The sequence below is a fragment of the Vanacampus margaritifer genome, chromosome 20 (genome assembly GCF_051991255.1).
Source record: "Vanacampus margaritifer isolate UIUO_Vmar chromosome 20, RoL_Vmar_1.0, whole genome shotgun sequence".
NCBI lineage: Eukaryota > Metazoa > Chordata > Actinopteri > Syngnathiformes > Syngnathidae > Vanacampus > Vanacampus margaritifer.
The window spans coordinates 9,326,323-9,347,777 of record NC_135451.1 but is presented as its reverse complement, the minus strand read 5'-3'; the positions used below and the strand labels follow the sequence as shown (position 1 = coordinate 9,347,777).

Sequence of the window (21,455 nt, the reverse complement as noted above, 5' to 3'; positions counted from 1 at the left end):
TTGCTGCATTTGAGCCCTTCGGATAGGAAGTTTGAGTATTTACTTGCAAACATAGTGACAGAAATTGTTCATTCTTTAAAACCTTCATGAGCCCCCAAAGAAAAAAAAAAAAAAAAGGGAGACGTTATGACTTAAGATGTTTTTTCACAATTTCTCTCTCACGAAAAAGACTAAACAAATCAAGTGTGGGTAATCCTGTGCTTGAAGAATAAGTGGCGCCGTCGGAAATTGAAACAAATGTAGTCTGACATGCACTGCATTGTAAAGTGAATCTCATATCAAAACTGAACCGAAACCGAATTATCTTTATTCTCCACAGTGTTATGAAGAGAAACTCTCTTACCGTTGTAGCTGTTATTTATTTGTGGTCCCTATTTATAAGTATATAAAATTATAAGAATATATGTATAATCGCAATACTTCAATAGTTTAACTCACGACTAATCGCAAATTTTAGATCTGGTCTAAATGTACGATAAAACAGTTTCCATCCCCTTGTTAACATAAAAATGTGTGTGTGTGTGTGTGTGTGGGGGGGGGGGGGGCTGTATATATTATTTGGCGTGTCAGGGAATAAAAAATTTTTTTATCGGAAATAATCGCAATACTTTAATAGTTAACTCACGATTAATTGCAAATTTGATATCTGGTCTAAATGTACAATAAAATTAACAATAAAATAGTTTCCATACCCGTGTTAACATAAAAGTGTGTGTGTGTGGCGGGGGTGGGGGGGGGGTCTGGTGGTGGATATATATATATATATATATTATTTGTCGTGTCAGGGAATTACATTTTTTTTTATCTTAAATAATCGCAATACTTCAATAGTAAACTCACGATTAATTGCAAATTTTATATCTGGTCTAAATGTACAATAAAATTAAAAATAAAATAGCTTCCATACAAGTGTGAACATAAAAGTGGGGGAGGGGGGGGGGGAATATATATATATATATATATATATATATTATTTGGCGTGTCAGGGAATTTTTTTTTTTTATCGTAAATAATCGCAATACTTCAGTAGTTAACTCACGATTAATTGCAAATTTTATATCTGGTCTAAATATACAATAAAATGAACGATAAAACTAATAGAAATATGGATGCACCTCTTGTCATTGATAGTGATTTCATAATCAATTATAAAATTGAGTTAAAATTTAAAAAGATGTACTGTGCGGTACTGTAAAAAAACAAGTGTGATATTGATTAGTGTTGGTAATTTTTCTGCCACTAGATAGCATAACTGCATTTGTAAAACATTGGTGACAGCTCAGTGTATTTTTCTTTTCATATTAAGAGCTGTCTAATCTTTAACATGAAGTAGCTTATGAAATACAACTTGACGCCCAGTCGCCACAAATATATGCATTATGATTACATTTTTATACTGCTCAATTCTGACGTGGATGTGTCTGCTGCATTGCGACTTGACAAGTAAGGGGCTGTCGTTTAAAAAAAAAAACTACAAAAAAATAGTGGCTTTAAATTAACACTAATTTTGAAACTCCTGATATATATTTATTTTAAAATTTAAATTGTGGGCTATTTCAAAAGTTATTTATAATATATGCCACGGGCCGCTGAAAAATGGATGTTGTGCCACAAATGGCCCCTGAGCCATAGTTTGGACACCTGTGCATTAAAACAAACCATAAAGTCACTCAGGTAAATATAACAAATGAACTGCAGCTTGTTTACTCCCCATCTCAAGTGATGATGAATCAAAACGAACGCAAGCCCCTTTTTTAAAGACTACGAAAGCGGAACTGCTCTCCTTTGACTTTCCATAAACAACGTTGGCCCCTGGGGTGGCTAATTTTGAATGTAATAATCTATTTAATCACAAGTTAACATTATTGATCCTTGTGTTAAAAGCTATTTACGTGAGGGCCTGTGGGCTGGTCGAGCGACGAGCGCACTCCCCTCTGTGTCATTAATTTCCCATTTCAGCTCGCCTGAGGCCTGCAGCCTGCTGAGGAGATAACAAATTAAATGTGCGGGAAGGATCATTTATGCCCGGGCTCAAGAGGACACAGTAACTCCTCGCTTAGGTCATCACATCACAAACACATTTATGTCTACTAGGCTAACACAATTATACGGTTTGCACCGTGTTGTGTAACTGACATGATGACATAAGTTTGGCATAAGTTTTAATATCACAGACTTTCCCACAGATTTTTTTTAAAGGCCATCATTGTTTTTTGAAGAAAAGGAAAAAAAAAAAAAAAACTACATGCTGGATTTAATGTCAAGTATAGGAAATTAAAATCAATCTTTTTTTTTTTACTGAGCATGTGTTTTCTTCTAATGTTTGGTCTATCGTTTGCCTGTGCCTCTTGCTGTATAGATTTTTTTTATTAATCGCCTAGCTCATTTTACAACATGCATGACCTTAACTCATTCACTGCCATTGACGGCTATAGACGTCAAAAATTCATTTGAACTATTTCTATTAGTTTAACATTTTTCCCCACTTTTCTTAACAAGAGTATGAAAATCTAGAAAAAAAATATTGTATGTTTAGAACAGATATAAAAGTGTGATTAATCGTGAGTTAACTATTGAAGTCATGCAATTAATTACAATTAAAAATTGTATTCGCTGACGGGATTTAAAAAAAGAAAAGATTATTACAAATTAAGGGTGTCAGGCGATAAATTCTTTATTTTATTTTTAATCGTAATTGAATCGCATGACTTCACTAGTTAACTCACGATTAATCACAAATTTTATATATGTTCTAAATTTACAATTAAAAAAATCTAGGTTTTATAGCCGTCAATGGCAGTAAATAAGTTAAATATTTTTTTTTAAATTTTTTGTGTGTGCTTGTTTAAATAGGACTTTTGCAGCTTAACGTCTAAAATAATACTTAGCAAGTGACATCATCATGACCAACATTAAAATATAGCGTAAAAGTGTTCATCCCCCCCAAAAAATACACTGTTTCTTAAGAGTTTATTTATGTGTTTTATGACGGGAAAAAAAATATGCTAACAGTTTGGATTATTTAACTAACATTATGAAAAAAATAATACAATTAGAGGTATGGGATAACATAGCAAAATACTGATATATTATGTTATGGTTATGGTGTCTGCCTCACTGTTCTTGTGCATTGGATTTTAATTGCGGGTGCTCACCTTTCTCCTGCATTCCAAAACCAAACTGCTTAAACGTTATCCATAACACTATGCATAATAAATATAAAGCATATAATCTATTGCGGGTTTTTTAATCTATTTATTTTTCTACCCATTTGGTATTGGAGTAATCCAAAAGTAATCAGTTACATTATTATGGTACTTGGATTACATTACTAACTACATTGTAATCATTGCTCTATATTAAATAGACAGAACACAAGAACCCTGAATGCAATCATCATTGATTATTCAATTGTTTATAAACATACCAGAATGCCTTCACAAATATAAACTGATTTCTTGAAGCAGATGAATTCAACTGGTGTTTCATTGTCCCACATAACAAGGCTATGCGGAATTTGCCATCCAAAAGCCAGAGCGCCTTTTAGCTCATCGTGACGCCTCCACTGTCGTACTCGGGGATTTTTTTACGGGCTCTCCAGTGTCACTGCATCAAAGGAGTCGTGTCTGTACATGAATCTAACCATGCTAACCTTCGACCCCATTATTCAACTGAAGCTATTTGTATCCTCTTAGTGCCTCTCGCACCATTACCCTCCACGGGCAGTATAGTCCTTTGGTCTTTCTTTTACAGCCCTGCTTTGTTCCTGCAAAAGGCGCTTTGCTTTGGCCAACACGTTTTAAAAGAAAGAAGTCATTAGAAAGATTCTTGAATGTAATAGATAATTTTTGGAGAAAAATGATAGAGAGCTCCCATCCATCTTTCTACTGTTTCCCCATTAACTTTAAATGAGATTATTATTTACTCTGTGTTTTTCTGTATCCACTCGTTCATGCATAGCCGATCTCTCAAGTCGACTCGGCGGAGGTTGAATAGATATGAGAAACCCCAAGGATAATTGGAAATTGATTTTTATCTTCCCCTATCCATTTGAATATGATTAACAGTGAGCTTGACACAGCACGTCAAATTAATAATGACGCACGGTGGGAAAAGACGGCCGAATTGACAAGATAAATACAGATAACTGTTCATAATGCTCCCAATGCAGGTCGCGTGCCCCGATAACAAATGAAGCGCTCGCGTGCGAATAATAATCAGGAGTCACTAATGAGGCAGGTAAATGAATGAAAGTGCAGTTTGACATCACCTCCAGCCGCCGAAATTAACCGAGCTCCTTGTCTCCCCGGTTAATCTGTTCTGCAGCTTGATAGGAAAGCTGGAGGTCATTTGGTACAGTGCAACTCCTCCGCCATTCGCTGCTCCCTACGCTGCTCCAGTGTTTCCTGAAATCAAAAATGAAGTGGCGGGCTAATGAAAACGAATATTGCATTTATATGTCATTAGTAGGGAGTTATGTAGGGGGGAGCTTCAAGAGTGTGAGCGTAAGTTCAACAGTCATTACGCAGAGGTTAACGTCTGGGCTCAACACCGTGTTAAAGTTCTCACATTATGTTGATGCGCTGAGCTGTCGAACCGTTACTGCTCACTCCCCTACTCATTGGAATGAAAGCATTTGCTAACTTTCTTCCTCCCTCCATGAGACAAAAAGTTGTGTTAACAGTGTTTATGGATTTATTTGTTTGTTTCTCAACGGCATGGCGTAACACAGAAATACGACGGCATATTAGCCACGTATAAATATATATTTTTTTAGAGGGCGGGGCAACATTCAAAGAAAAAAGCTCGCAAATTGGCCACTTTATAAACTCATAAATTTGCAAGAAAAAAAAATGTCAGAAAATATTTTTAAAAAAATCTCCTAATATTGCCCCGCCCCTCTAATAAAAAAAAAATATATATATATATACATATATATACATATATATATAAATCAATTTTCTACACCACATACTCAGTGTTATATTGACAGAAAGTGGGAAAATGTGTTTTTAACTGGTATTAACTGTACATACAAAAATAATGAAATTATCAAATTAATTCTGGATGAAATATTAACTTTTTGATGCTGAATATTGCTCAGTGAGTCAAGTATCCCTTTAACTAATCACACAATTTTCCTTAATTAATCGCAATAAATAGCATTTTTCTAATTCTGCTTCTGCTTATTTCTACAAAGCCTGTAACTAGTGGTGTCGGAATTAGTGTGTTAATTTTTAGTTAAAGTTCCTTTGACTCCACTATTTTTTTTTTTATGTGTAATTAATGACCGCTCCTTACTTGAAAAGCCTGTACTAGGGGAATTCCAGTTGCAACGCAGCCGACACGTCCGCATCAAAATTTAGCAGTAATGAATTTAATAATAATGCATATATTTGTGGAGACTGGGGTCAAGTTGAATTTTACAATTTTAAACATGTGCAGAATTTCCCAAATTATTTCATGTTAAAGATTAGATAGTTCTTAATATGAAAAGAAAAACGCACTGAGCTGTCACCAGCGTCTTACAAATGCAATTATGCCATCTAGTGGCAGAAAAATGACCTAAACACAAGTCAATATCACCCTCGTATTTTAATCGAATTCATTTTAACTCCGTTTTATGATTATGAAATTACTGCATCAATGACTAAACGATGCAGCCATATTTCTATTAGTTTACCATTTTTTCTACTTTTATGTTGAGTATGCAACTTACAAAAAATATTAATTGTACATTTAAAACAGATATAATGCAATTAATTAATTTGCAATAATCGTGAATTAACTATTTGAGTCCTGCAATTAATTACGATTAAAAATAATAATAATCGCCTGGCACCCATACTTGTTGAGTAAAATCTTGGAATTAATGTTTATTTCAATTAATTTATTAAATTATTTTAAATTTTGCTCTGAGGTGACATGCCAAAGCGTACAACTAATATATTATTTTAATTTGGCTTTGGAAAGTGCGCAAATTAATTTTCTACCTATAGTCCATGTCCGTGCATCTCAGCGGCAGTGGCTACATTTGGCTGCAGGTTAAATTCCGCAGCAGTTAAGTAAATAACATTTTTTTTTTTCTTTAACTTTTGCGACAATAGAAAATTAAAATACAGTTTCCACGGTGACAGTAGTCACACAGGTCTTCTACTGAATGAGATTCTATTGTTTAGATCTCTGTCAAAGGAGGCAAGTTACTTGTTTTAACAAAAATTTCTGTAAAAATGAAAATCATTGCTAATCTCTTTGATGAACGGCATATTCTCATGAAGCTACCTTGCAAGGTGAACAAAGTCCAGCCGCTGACTTATCTTCTGCCTGCTCAAAACTAGAGGTTTTTGATGGCTGAGCCCATAAATGTGTTACCTAAAATCCAATATATATTGCAGGATTAATCGTGAAGGGAAAGGCGCATGAGACTGTATCATCTTGATCTATAACCTGATCTCAAAGCCGGGACCCATTTATTGTCGATTTCGTCCAAAAGATGGGCCTGTCAGTTGGGTGGGAGTCTTGCCGCTGTTTATTTTCAAATCAATACTCAATTACTATAAGGAAGATCCGCTCTCTTGCTCATTTTCAAGATGAAATTATGGACTGCAGAAATAACGCTTAGTTAAGGCAAAACTGGTGGCAAAGACGCAAACATGTTCAGATTAAAAACTAATAAAAAAAAGAAAGGCTTTCAATGCCATCTCCTACATAATCCATTAGCCTGTTCATCATATTGTGTGACGAGAGATGATCAGAGAAAACAATTTTCACCAAAAGGTTGATTTTAAACTCATCGACTGCAGCAACTAACAACCCATCAATGCGCTTCCTCTTTTGTTATTGAAAAGAATGGAGAGGCAACAAGAGGCTCTTCATAATTCACGTCATTGATTTGCTAAATGCCAGACATTTACTATAGGACAGAGTTCTGTCAATAGCTTTGGCAGGGTGCGTGTAAATTACTCCATTATGGGGCAGTTTGGGGTATTTATCGCTGAGAGAAATTGATGGTAGATGACACAAATGGGCATGGATCGCGCGGCTGTTAGTCAAATGCCGGCCTTGTTAGGAAAGCCGGAGAAAAACAAGCTTCCCGAATAGCCCGACACTTTTTTGGCCATAAAGACAGACAAGGCATCATTCACTGTAATACATTATGACAGACAGACTTTGCTCTTGTGAAAGTAGGCTAGATATGTCCGAGGGGCACTGACATGCAGTTCCGTTATAGTTATTGTTAATGTCGACACCAGTTGGACAGGTCAGTCAAAACAGACATGAAACATTGTTGCAACAATGCCGTCTTGAAAACAGAAAGAACAAAAATCTCCATGATGACAGAACCGGGCCAAAGCAGCTGAAAGAAATCTTAGTTTCTTGCGTCTGATCAGGACCGACGTACTGGAACCATTTCATCAAGCTAGATACAGCCACATAGGACATTTTTAGCACCAAGAAGTCAGACGGAGGCCAGCGGGCCCGAAAAACTTGACCACGCACAAAAATATTTTAAAAACCATAACATATCTCATGCAGTCTGTATTATTTGAGTACGACGGCATATTAGAGCTATGTATAAATATTAGTAGTGCAACGGATCATCATTGATCTGTGGTCGGTTCGGACCATTCTGACACGTCAAGGAAGCTGAAACATACTCAACGTAACACGGTAAGCCCAACTTCAAAATAAAGTTTACCAAATAGTTATACATTGACGGCAACGCAAACAGAATTAGTACACTTTTACTTTAAAGTTGGCCCACGTCGTGGCGTGATCGCTAGCTTGACTTCCCTTTTAGACCTTTCTTTGATCAACATTGTAGTTGCAACCAACATCAAAACAACGTTATCCCGAACTCATGTTCAATCGCTAATTTAGGTCGTGTTGGAGAAAATGATCTTTTCCTCCGCGTGTTCGTTTTCTTTCGGGTAGTGAGAATGTTGGTTATCCAAATGCAGGCTGGAGATCGATGAACAGTTGCTTCGAAGCTTTTATTTCTACAGAATATTCCGGGCACAAGTGAGTTCCAGGCAATGGCTGCAGCCTCTCACAAGTGCAAAGATTTCAGAGGACTTACAACATTCTTATACTATCTTGAAGGGCGGTACCACAAAGCCCCCAGCAAAACAGCCCACCCGGAGTTCACCGGACATGAGATACTTTAAAAACATCATACTAACACATTGACTTCAAACCACAGACAAATGGTCTATTGTTGTGGAAATAGAGGAGGCCTCCCAGCCACGACGGCAGCTAGCAGAAATCGCGACAACACTCACAAAGACACATCCACAGATAAAAGTTCTACTGAGGAAATAAGGAAATTAAAACAGTTATGACTAAATCTGGGCAGAAGACCCTCTTCAGTCGCTAGGAAACCGCTAATTAATTACGCCGTCATTGTATGATATGGCAGAAGTTTCCGACCTAAGTGGCTAGCGGCTATCTATTAGCATGACCAACGAGGGTCTGGCTGCCGGCTGGTAAATTTGACAGCTTCAATATTCTGGACCGAAGCTACTTAATTCACTCGTCATGTTTAAAGAAAGGGGATGTGCCTTAAATTGCACATTGAGGTTTTTTCATTATTTAAAATAAAAAAATATAAATAGAACTTTGTCTTCATTTATTTTGCCCATTAAAAAAGAAAAACATTTAACTCAAAATGTCAAACTTCAGCCATTAATACAATATTTTACACATAATTCATGTTTTTTACATGGTTCATGTCACATGTAAAGTAATTAAAACAGGAAGTAGTTTGGGAGTGATCACCCAGAGCACAGTTCAAAGTTCCTATCAATCATAGATTATTATTATAGCTAATTTTTTCCACATTCATTACATTTCAGGATGATGTTTGCTTAATACCTTGTTGAATGTGACACTCCAAACCACAATCAGTAGGTTATTGTGTGGGCTTTCCTTCTCTAATCACCACATTGTGGACTGGAGGGCTTTTTTTTCCCCTCCACGTTTGGGGAGAAAAGAAAAAAATGAAAAGCTGCATGGCTGTTTTTTTTTTTTTTTTTTTTTACAGTGTGTGACTGGATGAGAATGCATTTCAAGTGATTGCTGATGAGGCAGGCGCAGTTGAGCATGTGGTTGGCACTTCTGCCTCGCAGTGGAGAGGTTCTGGGTTCAAATCTCATCTTGGGGCCTTCGTGTATGGAGTCAGCAGTAATGCCACAGTTACCTTGAGGAAGTAACTTTGTTACTTTACTGATTACTTGCTTTTAAAAAGTAACTTATTAGTTCGATTACAAGTTACATTAGGCACAGGATAGCCACCCTGATGAACATGAAAATGACTCCCGGTTTTGCCACTTAAGTTTTTTTTTTCCTAAAAAAAAAGAAAAGAAAAAAATAGACAAACATTCTGACTTATAATTATTATTATTATTAGTCATAGTTATTTTAATGAGTTTAGTCTTCAGGATTTCACTTAACAAAAAAAAAAAAAAAATATATATATATATATATATATATATATATATATATATATATATATATATATATACACACTTTCAAAATTATAGGAAGTCTTTCTTACTCGACATATTTAGCTATTAATGTTGGTAAAAGTCAACATTTATATGTAGATCGTTTGTAACAGAACGATGAAATTTGAACACCTCTATTATGTACAGTTATATTTTTTTAGTGACTTTAGTGAGTACTATAGTGTTAGGAATCAGGTGTTACTTTTACAATACATTACGTGTGTGAGAGATGGGCACCATGGTTGTGAAGTTTGTGTTGTGTACATTAAGTTTTGTCAATTCTCTCTCACTGGCCATAGGTATGGAAATTCTGTCATACTTGAGTATTCAATTCCATGTTCTGAAGGCCAAAACCGTATATGACATTAACTGTGTAAAGAATCCTGTGTTGTTTCGAGCACGTTTCAAAATGTGGCATCCAAGGAGTAATTACTAACTAACTTGTGGCATCAAATCAAATAATGCTAAATGTTTGTGCTAAAATATCAGCAAATCAGCAATGAAGGACTTTCCGAAACTGCAATCAGCATCTCATTAGACGCTCTAACGGCTAATTTAGGCTGCCATCAATGACAGATGTAATTAGTGCGCCAAAACGACAAAAACAGTGACAGCATTGTGCTAAATAAGCTCAAAGCCTTCAGACGTCTGACCTTTAGTCAATATGTAATGGTTGTGTATCTGGAACACAATCAAAGTTGTGGCTGGAATCAGTTGAAGTACTTAGAGATGCTGTAAAACGCCATTTTTATAAACAACCGGATAAATATACGTACAATTTATACATTTAGTCAAAAACATCTTTTTTTTTTTCTTTTAATTTTTTTAGTTTACCTAAAACCTATTAAAAAATCCCAAACCGTTCACCTAAACCGAACACTTCCAGCCAGAGTCGTGAGGCCGTTAGGAGACCCGAGGAAGGACCAAACAAAAGAAAGTAAAGTGAAAACCAGCACCGACCAAACAACATCAACAACAACAACATAATTTTTACGGCAAAAGCATACTAAAGGAAGTCTACTTTTCAGATCTTGAAATGTTCAATTGTTCATCCATCAGGTCCCTGGCACCCCTGCTGACCCATTCCTACTCCCCTGAATGTGGTTTCACCGATTTGTGCCCTGAGCTCTGTGACCAGAAAGTTGACGATACCCGCACGTCTTTTTTTCGCTGTGGTTTCCACTGAGGACTGATGAATGAATGAATGCCCTTTTTGGAGACACTCCTATTCATATTCATATATTTACATGAAATAATGAAAATATAACGCACACTGTGGGACTAAAACCTTGCTGAGACCATATACGGTGTTAAAAAGCTCTGAGTTTCATCCGCCAGACAACTTGCTCATTTAATTGATTTTCATAACGCTTTAACATCTTCCAAACTTTAATTGAGATTCTTAATTGCTCTCATAATTGCAGCTCATTAATTACTCCTAAGAGTACAGAATTAGTCAGATCAGCAGATACTGATAAGACACAATTATGTCTCCTGAAGTAAGTTTTTTTTTTTTTAAACCCTTTTTAAATCAAGATTCTATAACGAAGCAACTTCCTCTTTTTGTCCACCTTTCAAATTTGCTTCATAGTGTGTCTGTGCCTTTGCACGTTTACTTGTATTGTAATGAGGTTCGGGTTATTCCATAAACTGGACTTTTGAAGACTAACATTTAGTGACTCATTTGAAGAAGATGAATCGCAGAGGGAATGAAAGATGCCTTTGAAGGAAGCAATGCCAAATTCCAATCAAACATTTGCGAAGGTTAATGAATAACATTAGCCCGGCACCAATAAATCTAGACTTGTACTTGCATAAGATGCATAATTTAGATAAGGACTCAATCAAGTACTACACTACATACCGGGAACACAATGACGTGTGTAGAAGAAAGTACTGATGAATTAATGGGGCTGCAATTTAGAAAAAGTTTAACAAGAAGAACTTGCTATGGTTCTAAATACATATTTATAAACATTTTTTTATAGCTTTAGGAGTCAGATTACATCCCCAAATGAAATATTAAAACATTCGCACAGCTTGAGTTTCGCACTATTACAATAACTTTAGACCCAGTAGTTCAAACTCTCTTTTGGGAAGTGATTTAGTTGTTCATCTATTTGTATCTCTTTCGCTAATGGCTCATCAATTTCCAAAGTGTCCTTTTTGACACGTCTAAGTTCTAATGTAGGCATTTTCTATACTCCATTAGCCCTTTCAAATGATCATTGGACTACTTAATTACATGATAGTTGAATTATAGCCTCATTGAGGTCCTCGACCTTGAAGAGGAACTTGCGATGAGACAAATGGCCTCCCAGTGTTGAAAGCCAACGGCCGGGACAGAATGACGCATTGTTTTGGACGGCTGTTAACGCTAGCTGGTCACTTTGAGGCTGTTGAATGAAAACCCGTGGGAACATCAATTCTATAAAACACTTTCAGAAAAATTGAAGGATGCGGGACTTTTTTTTTTTTAACCATTATTTCATTAAAGATGCTAAAACCAGTTTACTGGGTAATTTTCACAGTAATCTTGTTTAAAGGGGATATATATATATATATATATATATATATATATATATATATATATATATATATATATATATATATATATATATATATATATATATATATATATATATATATATATATATATGTTAAGCAGCAAAATCCAGCCATTTCTATCAATGTCAGGGGGCGACCATTTTGCCACTTGCTGTCAATTGTATATGACAACAATGTAGCTCAAATCTACGGTAACAACCAATCACAGTTCAGCTTCAGAAAGCAGGTGAGCTGTGATTGGTTGCCTGAGTCCTGATTAACATTGAAGTCCACAGCAAATGCCAAAATGCCCCTCCCCCCCAAGATGGATAAAAATGGCTAGATTTTGCTTCATAACTCACATTCCACAAATGTAATATTAATCAGAATGTCATGTTTAGACTAGTGAGGTCACATATTATTGTCAAGAAATGTTTAAGGTTGACTTGCACTTTAACAAAAACCCAAACTTACTAGGTTGAAAGAAACTTACCAAACAGGATGACTTGATTAGAACCGAGGGACCAAACAAACACAGGAAACACGACATGACGAGGACAGTCAACCAACCAACACCGAACGAAAGCAGGGAACTAAATACAAACAAACATGACAAACGAGAGACACCTGGACAAGACACAGGTGGCTGAGGGAGCTGATTGGATAACACAAGGCACAGGTGGACATGATCAAACTTAACGACACTGGCAATAGGAACACATGGAAAACGTGTAAATAATAAATAATAAAACACAGAGTACAATTGATGCTTTTAATAATGAATTCCCCCCCAAAAATGGCAGATAATTTTAAAGACCTATATATCCCAATGTGACGTTTTACCTAAAAACGGCATGAAATGAATGGCAATGGTAGACACAAGGGACGAGTTTGAAGAGCACAGATGAAAACAAAACGAGTAAGACGTGCCACAAGAAAACAAGGCATAAACCGAACTAAATACTAAACAAAAACACAGATCATAACAGTCACTTATGACTGCTTTTGCTATGTCTTTGAAGCTTTTTAAATAAAGTTTCATGGTTACACAAAAGCCGAGCTGAGACTTATTAAATCTATTTTTCATAGTTTGGGTCCATTTTAGTTCACTGGGCCATACTTACATCATAAAAACATTACACAGAATATAAATACTGGCGGACGTGCTGAAAACGACCCACGGTGCTGCACAATATGATAATAGTACATTTGATTTATACGCCCCTTTAAAAACAACCAAGGACACTTTACAAGCAGTTGGAAAGATAAGATATGTAGCGTACAAAGACACAACTGTTTTTTGAATATATGCTTAAAGTATGTTATAATAATACTTGTGTGTATTTCCTGTTTTAAGGGCCCTTTATAATATATGAATCCATCAACATCAAACAGTCACGAGGAGGATTTGGCAGTCCTGGTTAAACCTGACTTGATGGAGTTCCTGCTCCATCTCGGAGGCACGACTATCATTCTTGATGTTCAACACCACCACCGCATCACTCCGGCAAGCAAAATCCCCTGAGATAGGTCTTTTTTTTCTTTTTTTCACAGCCAACATGTGAAATATTGCTTTGCTCTGTGTTCACTCGAGCGAGCAAAAAATCATTGCCTCTCTCTCGCTGTAAGGTTGACAGATGGCTATCCATACTGTGAGAAAAACAATGGCTTGGATGGCACAATGAACAAGCAGGTCAGCCTGTTTCAAAAAAATATATAATTTCTACCTTCCTAAAACTGCCTCCAAGGTAACAACCAGCCAGCTGGCTGCATTTCCAGTAAATATATACATTTTTAATGAATCAAATTTTGGAGACATCCTTATAAGTTTGTTTGCTTCCGAATCCTCATGCATACCTGGCTCTGTATTTTAAAGCTGAAACTGAATTTGTATGTTTGCTTGTGCAGCATAACCCCGATCAATAAGGACAGGTGCCAAGAAAAAGAGAGCGTTTTTTGTTCAGCTGGAGGTAATTGAGTCTTTCTGACATAGTTTTAAAAACAGTGCCCGACATAACCACTGGCTGAGTGTCAACCATATGAATAGTAACAGATGAATCACTTTAATGCTAATTACATGGTGGCAGAAATACATGAGACGAGCCTTTTATGCTGTGGAATGAAGGAAATAAGCCGTGGTAAATACTGTACTTGAAGTCTTTTTCTTTTCTTTTAACGGTTGAATCAAAATTTGTTTCTAAAGCATATTAAAAAAAATAAGAGGGTTAACCAAAATGGTGGACACAAAGCAAATAAAACACAAAACAGCTCATTCCACATTATGGCGCTTACTCATCTGTGTTTTAGTCTCCCGACCTCATTTAACAGATGGAAAATATTTGTATACATTTTTATTTTTTTAACAAAAACGAAATAATTTAAGTAGGACATGAGGAATACAATTTTAAACTGTTCAGTGGTACCTTGACTTACAAGTGTAATAAAAGTTCCCAATTGTAATATATATATATATATATATATATATATATATATATATATATATACATATATATATTATATATATATTTATATATATATTATATTATATATTTATATATATATATATATATATATATATATATATATATATATATATATAAATGGCAGGATTTAAAATAGAACGTTTTTATATGTTTTTTGGGAGCAAATGAGTTAAGCAACCAAAAATTGGACAGTCAAACAACTGTCTATTCCTTCCCAACTGCTTTTAATTATAATACTGTGCAATGTATCATGCCTAGCCTACTCATTAATACTGAATCAGATTGTGGGTAAGGTGACTAGATGTCCAGTATTAACCGCGACAGTCCTCTTTCACGGACAATTGAGACTTTGTGCGTCCCACTTTTTAATTTTCAAAATCTGGTCACGCTACCTGTGTGCCAAAAGTCCAAATGAAAACTAATGAGCTGTAAAAGAAAACAAAAGACATGTCTGACAAACTCTGACTTATCCCGCAATACGCTGTCAGCAAAATGGCCGGTGGCTGTAAACGACAATGTCGGTCTGCATATAGACAGGCTCACTTCACCTGCTTACCAAGGGCGAGAGGCCGGTCCGCTCAACCTTGAAATCACGTGTAGAGGACGTTTCGATCTGCTGAAGCTACATGGAATGGAAAAGCCATCACATGGAGGAGGATTTCACTCAAAAGGCAGACGGAGGGGCCGAAACTTGGAAAGCTGAGGTTTGGAAGTCACAAAGGCTTGAAAATAACATCTCGAGCTGGGTGCACATTACCACTCTGTGGGGTGTCCATAACTCAGCTATCGAAGAACCTCTAGTCCTTGGGGATCAAGTCAGTGTTAGAATTGATTACAGCTTCGTTCCACTAACATGACCAAAGACAGTATCTTGGATCTGTCCACCTGATAATGCCCACAGCTCAAGTAGGGTAGGACATTAAACCAAAACGGACACCGTGCTCCTGGTAGTCTCCAGCTAATGTCAGGAGAAGGCGGTTTTGACAATGAGGAAATGGGTAGGTGACCCAGCTAGGCCACAACGCTTATTGCTTTGACCGTCCCCACTTGGCCTTGTCATTGTTTTTCAATTAATCCCGGCCACTTTGCGGCAAACGACACAGACAGATGGCAAGGTCTTTGTCAGGGTTCATGAATGGGGCGAGGCAGAGAGTGCTTACTGGTGGGGAAAAGTGAATTTTGGGGCTAAATGATACACAGCCCTGAGCAGAGCAGCTGAGGCAGATTTCTAAGCGCTGATCTATTCAAAGTGCAAGGAACCAGGAAATAAGGTGGAGGAGTCTCCAGGTCTGGAGGATATTAGCTGGTTGTGTCAAGGGAGAGTTGTGCATGATGAAGAGATGTAATTGAAATTTTCATCACAGTAAGTCCATTAGGCTGTAAATTTGAATTACAGTGTTTAGCCCTTAAAAATATCAAGAACAACAAAAACTTTTAACCTTGTCATTTCTACCACAATAGCTCAAAGAAGGTGTATTTTGATGTTCTAAGTAACACTAGCATTATTTTTAATTATTCCTATTTAACTTTACTTTATTCTTTACTCAAATAGTAGATTTCAATAATATTACCAGAAGTGGGCAATTTACAAAATTTTTGTTAGTCCGTCATCATCTAAACGTCTGTCAGTACTGACGGATGCCCACATCTACTCATTAGCATAAATATTCTCTAAATTTGCCTGTTTCTTATGGAGGTCAAAAACTGCCAAAATTAAAAACTAAAACTAAAAATAAATACATAAATAAATAAAGGTGAAAAAAACGGAAATAAAACATATAATTTAAAATTTTAATAATTTTTTTTAAATACAAATAAAAAACAACTATATATAAATTAATAAAAGTAAAAATAAATACAAAAATAAAAACCAAGATTCACAAGATGAATATAAAAAATTAATGTGGAAATAAATACAAAAATAAATATATAAATATAATTAAATATCAATCAATAAATAAAAATGCTCTCCTCTCACATTTATTTATTTCTTGCTGCAGACGCTCTGTCGGGACAAAATGGTATTCAAATGAGGGGGCGGTCTTCAGCGTGTCTTGGGTTGGACTCCGCCATTGCAAAGTGCCTTTCAATAGGCGAGTGAGCGGGTCGGCAAACAAGAAAGCATGGAGAACTCCAGCAATGGACGACTATCTTCTCCACTGTCACCAAGACTCGAGCAACTCAATTCTCACTTTTTTTTTTATCTCGTTTTTTATTTCTGTATTTATTTTTATTTTAATTATTTTTTTATGGATATATATGTTTTGTTGTTGTTTCTATTTGTATTTCTATTAATTTTGTATTTAATTTTTGAATTATATTTTTATAACCGTTTTTATTTTCACTTGTATTTTATTATTATTTTATTTACTTATTACATTTATTTTTACTTGCAATTATTTTATATATTTTTTATTTTGGCAGTTTTGGTCCTCCATAGTTTCTCTCCTCCCCAACCACCGAGAGCAGCCCCTACGACCGCCAACTGCCCCAAAAAGTACGAGTTTAGGACCATTAGTTACACTGAGATGAATGTGCAACAGTCTGTTTGCGCCGATCCCTCTACTTTATGGCCCACTAAAGTATAGGCATATGCGCTGTTAAGTAGCTCCCAACGATTGTTAGCCGGGCCCTAACTTCTCCCCGGTGCTGAACTATTGATTTTGCATTAGATAAACATGAATCTTGTAAATAAGAGGTGCACGTGGATCCATTGAGTCGCCCCGTTGGGCTGTACGAGACCGAGAGAGAAAGAGAGAGACAATGTTAAACATTAGTCGACACAAAGTGCAAAGCTTCATTTGAGGCGTAATTATCTTCTGCAGTCAAGTGCGGCGAGGGGACAAATGGGAGCGCCAGAGGTGACATCGATTCCCTGCTGGTGGACTATAAAGGTCAAATCTTGGAGCCAAAACACCATTGAGGGGAGAAATAGACACTAATAATGGCTAACAAATACAGTTTAATTTGAATTCAAAATTCTACCTGAATTTGAAATCTATGTATTTTAAAAGAGGGGGGGTGGGGTCTTCACAATATGTTGTATGCAAGCCCTACTAGTCTAAACATGGCATTCTGATTAAGTTTATTTACATTTGTGGAATATTAACCCTATGAAGCCAAACGTATCATATTAAATACAATACATTTTAGGTCCTCTTTTTCATGAGTTTAATATTTTTTTTCTTTCATTAAAACCCTGATGTATATGATCTGACACATGCATTGCACAGATAATCCATTAGAGGGCAGTATCATCCATCGGATGGCTTTTTCAGCGACCTTGCAAGATCACCCCAAAGGACATCTATACTTATTAACAGTAAAAATAATTTTTTCCTAATTTTTGGAAATACTAATATGTTTGATATGTCTGTTTATTATTATATTTTTAGCAGGAATTTAAAGCATTGTGACCGGATGTATCAAATATGACACAAATCAAAAGTCATATGTGGGAGTTGATTTACAAAAAAAGATTTTTGGGTCTTTGTTCAAAAGGACCAATAAATACTCAATTTACAAAAAATCTGAATTTTCGCAAATATATTTGATGGTTCAGGCTTAATAGGGTTAATTAAGCAGCAAAATCCACCTGTTTTTATGTATCTCAGGGGGGGGGCGGCCATTTTAGCACTTGCTGTCCACTAAAAATGACATCACAGTTGCTCACAACCAATCACGTCTCACCTGTTTTCTTAAGTAGGCTGTGATTGGTCGTTACCTGCCATTTTCGGTTGACAAAATGGCTGCCGCCTGAGATGGATAAAAATGGGTGGATTTAGCTGCTTAACTCATTTACTGCCATTGGCGGCTATTAACGTCAAAAATCCATTTGAATTCCTTCTATTAGTTTATTTTTTTTTCCACTTTTGTTAACAAGAGTATGAAAACCTAGAAAAAAAAATATTGTACATTTAGAACAGATATAAATTGTATGATTAATCGTGAGTTAACTATTGAAGTCATGCAATTAATTACAATTTTAAAAAATGTAATCGCCTGACGCGATTTAAAAAAAAAAGAAAAAATTATTAAAAAATAGGGAGCATCAGGCAATTGAAATTTTTAATCGTAATTAGTTGCATGACTTCACAAATTAACTCACAATTAATCACACATTTTATATCTGTTCTAAATGTACAATAAAAAAAATTCTAGGTTTTCATACTCTTGTTAACAAAAGTGGAAAAAAATGTTAAATTAATAAAAATAGTTCGAATGAATATTTGACGTCTATAACCGTCAATGGCAGTGAATGAGTTAATTAATATTCCACAAATGCAATATTAATAAGAATGTTGTGTTTAGATAAGTGGGGGTGCATGCAGCATATTGTAAAGAATTTTATTTTGGGGGGGGGGGGGGGACTTCTCTTTCAAAGTCTACTTGGGCATAAGTGAAGATAGAAAAAAAAGATACATGAAGATTAGTAATATGTTTTATGAGATTTCATCATTAAAATAAATTCAGAAGAGATGAGAAACATCCTAAGTGAATAAAGTTCCGTTCCTTTAACGGACCGGATTCAATAAGTGAAGTCTGCCGCACAATAAGTCATATTGATTCATAACAATAGCTTGCCAGTACAGTATGTGGCTTCCTATGACAGCGATTTTTCATCAAAGATTTAATGACACCAATAATGGTCTTGAAGACTACCAGGATAGAAATTCATTTCCGATTCTCAGTAGACTTCCATCCAGCTGTTAGCGCGCCTTTTCCCATGTATGGTGGGAATTTATGAAAACCTCTAACAAGTCGGATTTATGTTTATTGGCCTCTAAACAGACAGGTAGTCAGTGGAGCTGAGGGAGCACTAAACAGAAGTACATAAAAACAATAGAGCAGGGATTGGATCAGCTCGACTGAAACACATTTGTCCTGAGGTGGGGGGGAAGCCTCTCTGGCAGCAAAATGTGCAGCAGCAAGCAGGGACAGTATATCTGGGAAATGAAATTCTTTGACCGTTTATTAATCAATAACCGCATTCGGTGGCATCAAAGCGTTTGTTCTGTATTACAATGCAACGTGTTTCACCTGGATACTTTTAACATTCCCTCACAGGATTAATAGTAGGTCATTTAAACTATATTAGCAATGGGACTATGGTTTGTTTTGGGGGGTTTTGTCCAATGATAACATCAGCATTTTCCCGTCATTTGATTGGTTGATCCAGGGTAAAAAATTGTTCGTCAATTTTGACTAGAAAAACAAATTTGTTAGCAATTTGCACAAATTAATACATGTGATAATCAGATTTTTTAATGAGTCTTAAAAATGATGATTATTATTATTATTATTACTATTATTATACAAAACTATCCAAATTTTGGGGTTGTTTTATACAAAGTAGGTATCCTATTTTGGGTGGGAGGTTATTTTATACAAAATAAGCACATTTTTGTATTGTTTTTTTTTAGTACAAAATTATCCAATTTTTTAGGTTGTTTTATGTAAAATGGCCTATTTTGGGGCTTGTTTTGTGCAAAACAAACCAGAAAGTAGTGGATGGGTCAATTTTTGATTATTATTATTATTATTTTTAATGTCTTTATGTTTTTGTCATGTCACCAGATTAATATTGTTTCTGAACTGCTCTAGATGATGCACATGGCTCAGCTGTATGCTTATATATGACCTTGTTGTATAATATTGATGATTTCAACATTGGAGTGGTGGTATTGAGAGGTAGAATAAATCGGATTCGAAGTCTACACTGAAGGCCCAGGTATCAAATACATGACACCACACACACACACATACATATAATCACCCACATAGAAAAAAAAAGAAAAAGAAAAAAAAGGAGAGCAATGATGATGACATGTCAAATCGGTAAAATTACCGAATGAACAATACTGAGCTCTCCAGAAAAAACACCCCACCTGTTATTTAACATTAACTCATTCATTGCCATTGACGCCTATAAACGTCAAAAATTCATTTGAACTATTTCTATTAGTTTTACTTTTTTTCCCCATCCACTTTTGTTAACAAGAGTATGAAAACCTAGAATTTTTTTTTATAATTTTTTTTTTTTTTTTAAAGATTGTTAAAAATTCGGGGCGCCAGGCGGTTAAAATTAATAGCATGACTTCAATAGGTAACTCACAATTAATCACAAATTTTATATCTGTTCTAAATGTACACCCGGTTTTCATACTCTTGTTAACAAAAGTGGAAAAAATGTTAAACTAATAGAAATACTTCCAATGAATTCTTCTTCCCGATGTTCAATATAGAATAGAGCTCTGTTTTGTTGTGTTGTGCAGCATAAAACACAAATGCAAGTTCCAGCAGATGTACAATAGCGACGAATAAAAGTGTTGACATCCAAAGCCTCTCTATCTCCGGAATCTTTTGGTCAAGGCATGCAAGTTGGAGGCTGGATGAGATTAAAACTGAAAGCTTTCCAGTTTTATTTAACCCTCTCCCCCTGATTCAATATGAAGCATGTCTGTGCGCAGATGATAACTCAGAGTAAAAGGTTGACATCAATAGGACTGAGCGACTGTGGGGTCCGTGTGTGCGTGCCTGTCTCCAAGCCCCCTACGTGCATATTTGGTGGTGTGTTTAGATTTCACACGATGCTAATGTTTTTCTCCACAATGTCTACCAGCCAGTGATTAGCGCAACCTGCTATACACTAATAATCCGTGTGTAATAGTTTCTCTGAAGATGGCCCGTTTGATTATTGAAATTCAGCGGGGCCTTTAATTACATACGGCATTTCAAGGCTAATTTGTACCTCTGTCCCGTTTAGCATTTCAAAGTGGAAAATTTGCTTCACTCAGTTTTAATAGACATTGCTGATTATCTGCAGACACGTCAATAGAGGAGCACATTAGCCTACTTTAGATTACATTGGCAGCACATATACAATCTCACCATGGATTAAAATGTAGGATCCACGATT

The 21,455-nt window shown here is 35.7% G+C and overlaps 1 protein-coding gene across 5 annotated transcripts in view; it reads right to left on the bottom strand.

The window, feature by feature from the left end:
- The window catches only part of adarb2 (adenosine deaminase RNA specific B2 (inactive)), a 254,338-nt gene that overhangs the window by 210,930 nt on the left and 21,953 nt on the right, over positions 1-21,455 (bottom strand). For 4 of the 5 annotated variants that reach the window (XM_077554641.1, XM_077554640.1, XM_077554645.1 and 1 more), the window contains exons 1-2: positions 12,547-12,675; positions 4,271-4,406 (exon numbers count right to left, since the gene is read on the bottom strand). The gene's annotated coding sequence lies outside the window, so the exon portion shown is untranslated. Of the gene's footprint in view, positions 1-4,270; positions 4,407-12,546; positions 12,676-21,455 lie in introns of those variants that run through there. The other variant, XM_077554643.1, reaches the window with a different exon arrangement.